General features: G+C 52.2%; 1 pseudogene; it reads right to left on the bottom strand.

Annotated features, from left to right (window-relative positions):
• Positions 1 to 7,296: 7,296 nt before the first annotated feature.
• LOC137373296 (U2 spliceosomal RNA) lies at positions 7,297 to 7,405 on the bottom strand (annotated as a pseudogene).
• Between the last annotated feature and the right edge of the window lie 324 nt (positions 7,406 to 7,729).

The following is a 7,729-nucleotide window of genomic DNA, read 5'->3' as shown; positions in this document are numbered from 1 at the left end:
CGACCATGTGTACAGGAAATGTGTCCAGCTGCAGCTACTAGCTGACCGCATTGCGTGGCTGGAGCTGCAGATGGACTCACTGTGGAGCATCCGTCATGGATAGCATGTTTAGCAAGGTGGTCACACCGCAGGTAATGGCTGCAGAGGCAGAAAAGGGTGACCACCAGGAGGAGGAGTAGACACAGGCAGGTAGTGCAGGAGTCCCCTGTGGCCTCTCTCAAACAGATATACCGCATTGGATACTGTTGGGGGGATGTCCTCCCAGGGGAAAGCAGCAACAGCCAAGTTCGTGGCACCACGGATGACTCTGCTGCTCAGGAGGGGGCAAAAAAGAGTGGGAGAGCCATAGTGATCGGGTATTCAATCGTAAGGGGAACAGACAGGCATTTCTGTGCAAATGAGACTCCAGGATGGTATGTTGCCTCCCTGGTGTGAGGGTCAAGGATGCCATGGAGCAGCTGCAGGACATTGTGAAGGGAGAGGGTGAGCAGTCAGATGTCGTGGTACACATTGGTACCAACAACATAGGTAGAAAGAGGGTCCTGCAACAAGAATTTTGGGAGCTAGGTAGCAGATTAAAAAGCAGGCCCTCAAAGGTTGTAATCTCTGGATTACTCCCGGTGCCACGTGCTAGTGAGTATAGGAATCGGAGGATAGAGCAGATGAATGAGTGGCTGAGGAGGTGGTGCAAGAGGGAAGGCTTGAGTTTCCTGGATCACTGGGTCTGTTTCTAGTGAAGGTGGGACCTGTACAAGTTGGACGGGTTGCACCTGAACTGGAACGGGACCAACATCCTTGCTGGGAGGTTTGCTAGTGCTGTTGGGGGGGGTTTAAACTAATTTGGCAGGGGGATGGGATACAGAGTGGAGGTACAGTAGGGGGTGATGCACAGTCTAATATAGAAGACATAATGAGTCAGTCTGGAAGGCAGAGCAAATATAGACCTGTTAAGGCACAAGCGAAAAATGCAAGGCTGGATTGCATCTATTTGAATGCAAGGAGTCTTATTAGTAAGGTAGACGAATTGAGGGCATTGATTAACACATGGGAATATGATATTATTGCTATCACAGAGACATGGTTGAGGGACGGACAGGACTGGCAGCTCAATATTCAAGGGTATAGAATCTTCAGGCATGACAGAGGAGGGAGTAAAAGAGGAGGTGGCATTGCACTGTTGATCAAGGAGTCAATTACTGCAGTAAGGAGGGATGATATCTTCGAAAGTTCCTCAAATGAGGCCACATGAGTAGAACTTAAAAACAAAAAGGGGGCAATCACTTGGCTGGGAGTGTACTACAGGCTTCCAAACAGTCAGGGAGAGATAGAGGAGCAGATATGTAGGCAAATCTCAGAGAGGTGGAAAAATAATAGGGTAATAATAGTGGGGGATTTCAACATCCCCAATATCAACTGGGATAGTCTTAGTGCAAAAGGCCTAAAGGGGGTAGAATTCTTAAAATGTATGCAGGAGAGCGTTTTGAGCCAGTACGTAGATAGTCCTACAAGAGAAGGGGCAGTACTGGACCTCATCCGAGGGAATGAAGCTGGACAAGTGGTAGAAGTGTCAGTGGGGGAAATTTCAGGGATAGTGACCATAACTCTGTAAGATTTGAGGTATTTATGGAAAAGGACAAAGATGGACCGAAAATAAAGGTACTGAATTGGGGGAAGGTCGATTTTAAGATGATAAAACAGGATCTGGTCAAAGAGGACTGGGAGCAGCTACTTGTAGGAAAGTCGACATCAGATCAGTGGGAGTCATTCAAAGAGGAAATAGTGAGAGTTCAGAGCCAACATTTAGCTTTAATTTTAGAGATACAGCACTGAAACAGGCCCTTCGGCCCACCGAGTCTGTGCCGACCATCAACCACCCATTTATACTAATCCTACACGAATCCCATATTCCTACCACATCCTCACCTGTCTCTATATTCCCCTACTACCTACCTATACTAGGGGCAATTTATAATGGCCAATTTACCTATCAACCTGCAAGTCTTTGGCATGTGGGAGGAAACCGGAGCACCCGGAGAAAACCCACGCAGACACAGGGAGAACTTGCTTTTTTTTTATTTCCAAAATATACTTTATTCATAAAAATCTGTAAAAATTACATTGCCAAACAGTTTCCAAACAGCACCAAAAAATACAAACATTGCAAGGGAGATCAGTTTCCTTCAATACTGTCATGTGTTTCTTCCCAACCCTTCCATTTCACAATTGTCATGTCAATTACAGTTTTACATTTACAGCAATTGAGAATATTAACGATACAGTTCGAGGGGTTTCCCATTGATTCAGCCCCTCAGTCCAGCTTGGTGGGGGAACCTTACACTGTGGTCTTTCCCCATTGAGCCTTTGCTGCGGCTGCCCCAAGCTTTAGTGCGTCCCTCAGCACGTAGTCCTGGACCTTGGAATGTGCCAGTCTGCAACATTCGGTGGTGGACAACTCTTTGCGCTGGAAGACCAGCAAGTTTCGGGCAGACCAAAGGGCGTCTTTCACCGAATTGATAGTCCTCCAGCAGCAGTTGATGTTTGTCTCGGTGTGCGTCCCTGGGAACAGCCCGTAGAGCACAGACTCCTGTGTTACAGAGCTGCTTGGGATGAACCTTGACAAAAACCACTGCATCTCTTTCCACACCTGCTTTGCAAAGGCACATTCCAGGAGGAGGTGGGCGACTGTCTCTTCCCCACCACAGCCAACGCGGGGGCACTGTGCGGAGGGGGCGAGACTTCGGGTGTGCATGAAGGATCTGACGGGGAGGGCCCTTCTCACCACCAGCCAAGCTACGTCTTGGTGCTTGTTTGAAAGTTCTGGTGATGAGGCATTCCGCCAAATGACTTTGACGGTCTGCTCGGGGAACCATCCGACAGGATCCACCGTTTCCTTTTCCCGTAGGGCCTTGAGGACATTCCGTGCAGACCACTGCCTGATGGACCGGTGGTCAAAGGTGTTTTTCCGCAGAAACTGCTCCACGAAGGATAGGTGGTACGGCGCCGCCCAATTGCATGGTGCGTTCCGCGGCAATGTGACCAGGCCCATCCTTCGCAACACCGGGGACAGATAGAACCTCAGCACGTAGTGACACTTGGAGTTTGCGTACTGGGGATCTACACATAGCTTGATGCAGCCGCACACGAAGGTGGTCATCAGGATGAGGGCCACGTTGGGTACATTTTTCCCGCCCATGTCCAGAGATTTGAACATCGTGTCCCTCCGGACCCGGTCCATTTTAGATCCCCAGACGAAGCGGAAAATGGCTCGGGTGACTGCCACGGAGCAGGAGTGGGGTATGGGTCAGACCTGCGCCACGTACAGCAACAACGTGAGCGCCTCGCACCTGATGACCAGGTTCTTACCCACAATGGAGAGAGATCGCTGCCCCCACATGCCCAACTTTTGTCATACCTTGGCTACTCGCTCCTCCCATGTTTTGGTGCACGCCCCGGCCCTTCCGAACCATATCCCCAGCACCTTCAGGTAATCTGATCTGATGGTGAAGGGGAAAAAGGATCGGTCAGCCCAGTTCCAAAAGAACATGGCCTCGCTCTTGCCGTGGTTAACTTTGGCTCCCGAGGCCAGTTCGAACTGGTCGCAGATGCTCATCAGTCTGCGCACGGACAGCGGATCCGAGCAGAAGACGGTGACGTCATCCATGTACAGGGAGGTTTTAACCTGAGTGCCTCCGCTGCCTGGGATTGTCACCCCTCTTATGTTCGCATCCTTCCTAATAGACTCAGCAAAGGGTTCAATACAGCAAACAAACAAGACCGGGGACAGAGGACAGCCCTGTCTGACTCCAGATTTGATCGGGAAACTTTCCAATTCCCACCCGTTGATTGACACTGCGCTACTGATGTTTGTGTAGAGCAGTTGGATCCAATTGCAGATTCCCTCCCCAAACCCCATTTTGGAAAGCACGTCCATCATGTAGGTGTGCGATATCCTGTCAAAAGCCTTCTCCTGGTCCAGGCTGATGAGGCAGGTGTCCACTCTCCTGTCCCGTACGTAGGCGATCGTATCCCTGAGTAGCGCGAGACTATCAGAGATCTTCCTGCCGGGTACAGTACAGGTCTGATCGGGGTGAATCACCAACTCCAGAGCAGACTTGACTCGACTGGCTATGACTTTGGACAGAATCTTGTAATCAACATTAAGCAGTGAGATGGGCCGCCAATTTCTGATTTCTGCCCTCTCCACCTTCTGCTTGTAAATGAGGGTGATGATGCCTTTCCTCATGGATTCTGCCATGCTGCCGGTCAGGAGCATACTCTCGTATACTTCCAGCAGGTCTGGGCCGACCCAGTCCCACAGGGCCGAGTACAACTCGACCGGTAAGCCGTCGCTCCCGGGAGTTTTACTCGTCTCGAAAGACTCGACGGCCTTTGTCAGCTCGTCCAGAGTTAGCGGCTTGTCCAGTCTCTCCCTCCTGCTGTCATCTAATACCTCTGTGATAGATGACAGGAAGGACTGGGAGGCTCTGCTGTCTGTGGGCTTCGCGTCATACAGCCCAGCATAAAAGGATTTGCTGATCCTTAGTATGTCGGACTGCGAAGACGTTACCGAGCCATCTTCTTCCTTCAGGCTGCTGATAACAGAGCTCTCTCTGTGTACCTTTTGGAAGAAGTAACGCGAGCACGTCTCATCCTGCTCGATGGAGCGGACTCTGGACCGGAAGATGATCTTGGAGGCCTCCTTGGCAAAGAGCGAGGCCTGCTGGCTCTTCACCTCTTGGAGGTCCTCCTTGACCTCGACCCTCATTGACTGCAACCGGAGTAGATTTTGCATAATTTTCTGGAGTCGGGACAGTTCCCTCTGTCTCTCTCTCGCCTTCTGAACACCTTTGTGGATGAAGAACCTCTTGATGTTCTCCTTAATCGCTTCCCACCAGTGAACTGGAGACTCAAAGAGGGGTTTCACGGTCCTCCAACCTTTGTAATCCCTTTTGAGTTCCTCAACGTTCTCTGGGGTCAGCAGTGTCGCATTGAGCTTCCACGTCCCTCTGCCAACCCGCTGGTCGTCCTGTAAGTGACAGTCGGCCAGTAAGAGGCAGTGGTCAGAGAAGAACACTGGCTTGACGTCGGTGGATCCGACCGTGACAGCACGGGAAACAAACAGGAAGTCAATCCTGGAACGGGCAGACCCGTCTGATCTTGACCATGTGTATCTGCGCTGCGCTCCGTCTGCAGGTTTGCTGAAGACGTCGTGCAGTTTGGCATCTTTAACTGTTTCTACTAGGAATCTGGACGTAGCATCCAGTTTGCTGTCGTCACTGCCGGATCGTCCAGCCGCATCGATGATGCAGTTGAAGTCACCGCCTAGGATGACCAGCCTGGACGTCGCCAGCAGCAGTGGGAGCTGCTGGAAGACGGTCAGCCGCTCGCTGCGTTGTACCGGGGCGTACACGTTGATCAACCGGAGCGGAGCGTTGTTGTACATCACGTCTGCTACGAGGAGGCGGCCGCCCACCACCTCCTTAACTTCGGAGATGGTGAAGTTACCTCCCCGCAGCAGAATACCCAGGCCGGAGGAACGGCAGTCATTACCCCCCGACCAGATCGATGGCCCGTGGGACCACCATCGCGACCACTGCCTGTAGGTGCTGAGGTGTGGTATTCCACACTCCTGCAGAAACAGTAGGTCAGCTTTGACCTTGGCGAGGTAATCCAAGGTTGAAACACATCGCGTAGTAGATTTAATGCTACGCACATTAATGGAAGCAATTCTTACACCCATTTTTTACTAAAAATTAGTTGTTGCTTCCCATACCATTTGTCCTCGCTAGTCCCAGTCCTTCCCCTTCGGGATGTTCCTGCATACCCATCGTGTGCGCAAGCAGTTTCACGTTGGTTGGGCTCAGAAACCCCTCCTGATTTTTCCTGCAGGGCTTGTGCCGCTCGGGTGACATCGGGGGGGTCTTGTAGGCAGAGAGCATTGGGTTGTCCTCAGCTGCTTCCATCTGTTCCTCCTCGAAAACATCACAGCTCCCGGTCTCCCGGAGCTCAGGTGCGCCAGACGTGTCTTTGCTCCCGGTGTCCCGGAGCTGAGATGCGTTGGCCACGTCGTTACGTGTGGCGCATTGGGGTTGGGCCACGCCGGGACCATCACAGCTTCCAGTGCCCGGGGGCTGGGATGCTTTATCATCCATCTCGGAGTTCTGCCGCCTCTTTTAAAGGGGCTGTCGTTCCAGCATTCCCCCGTCCAGTGAAGAGGAGTTGTTGCAGTCTGATTCAGAAGAGAGCCTCCTCTTGCCACTGGTTTGGGTGGTGGCCTGTTCCACTTTGGGATGTTTTTTCTTTGTGGTTTTCCTCTGGACCACTTGCCACTGACCTGTTTGTCCATCTGCTGCCTCCTCCTCCATTGATTCTGTCTGTGGAGGAGGGGTTTCCGGGCGCTGGGTAGGTGCTGGGTCGTTGGTTTCAGCTGCCTCCCCTTCCTTCTCAGGTTGAAGTTCCTCACTGCGGAGAAGGTTGCTGGTCTCCTTTCGGACAGCGGACTCCTTCGTCGAACCTTCTCCCGGCCTATCCTTGGACCTTGCCGCCTGAGCATAGCTGAGGCAACGTTTGGGACAAGTCTTGTAGAGATGGCCTGCCGCAACGCACAAGTTGCAACACTTAGTCTGCTTACAGTCCTTGGTCTGATGGCCTTCCTCCTTGCAGTTCTTGCAAACAACCGTGCTGCAGTTGGCTGCCATGTGACCAGATTTGCCACAGGTGCGGCAAACTCTGGGCTGCCCAGCGTAGACCAAGAAGCCTCGACTTCCCCCGATAGCGAAGCTGGAGGGAGGGTGGATGATGGCTCCACTGGGATCGACCTTCAAGGTCACCTTGACCTGCCGCTTGCTGGTCCAAATCCCAAAGGGGTCCTTGACATCAGTGCTGCTGCCGGCCACCTCGACGTACCTGGCGAGAAAGGTGAGTACATCCACCACCGGAACATGGGGGTTGTAGAGGTGAATGGTCACCACCCGGTCCCGCTGTGACGGAAGCGTGAAGAGCGGCTCCGCTGTGAGGATCGACAGTGGAGCCCGGTCCCCTTTCTCCTTGAACGCCTTCAGGAACTTGATGCATCCCGCCACGTTCCGGAACGTCACGTCGAAGTATCCACTGCTGGGGAAATCCTGCAGGCAGAAGACGTCCGTCGCTTGAAATCCGCAGCAATCGAAGAGAATTTTCTTGATGAAGAAGGTGCGATCGACCGGTGCATCTCCTTCCTTGTCCTTCACGACCACCCGAACGGTGTTGCGCACTCCCTGGCCCGAAGCTCGAAAATTGGTTGCAGCCATTTTACTCAAAGCTTCCCCAGGATCAAAAGGCAATGATCATGGTCTCTTCTCAATCAAATAAGCACTGATAAGAACAGATACTACACTTGATCTTAGCCAAAAGGCCGAGAAGCGACACGCAGACACAGGGAGAACTTGCAAACTCCACACAGGCAGTACCCAGAATTGAACCCGGGTCCCTGGAGCTGTGAGGCTGCGGTGCTAACCACTGCGCCACTGCACCCATTAAGGTGAAGGTTAGAACCAACAAGACCAGGGAACCCTGGATATCAAGGGATCTAGAGGATTGGATCAGTTAAAAAAAGGAGGCTTATGGCAGATTCAGAGTGCTGAAAACAGTGGAGGCACTAGAGCAGTATAGCAAGTGTAGTGGGGGGGGGTACTTAAAAAAGTAATTAGGAGAGCGAAGAGGGGACATGACAAAACACTGGCGGGCAGGA

Source organism: Heterodontus francisci, chromosome 8, assembly GCF_036365525.1.
Source record: "Heterodontus francisci isolate sHetFra1 chromosome 8, sHetFra1.hap1, whole genome shotgun sequence".
Taxonomy (NCBI): Eukaryota; Metazoa; Chordata; class Chondrichthyes; order Heterodontiformes; family Heterodontidae; genus Heterodontus; species Heterodontus francisci.
This window is presented reverse-complemented; position numbering and strand designations above follow the sequence as displayed.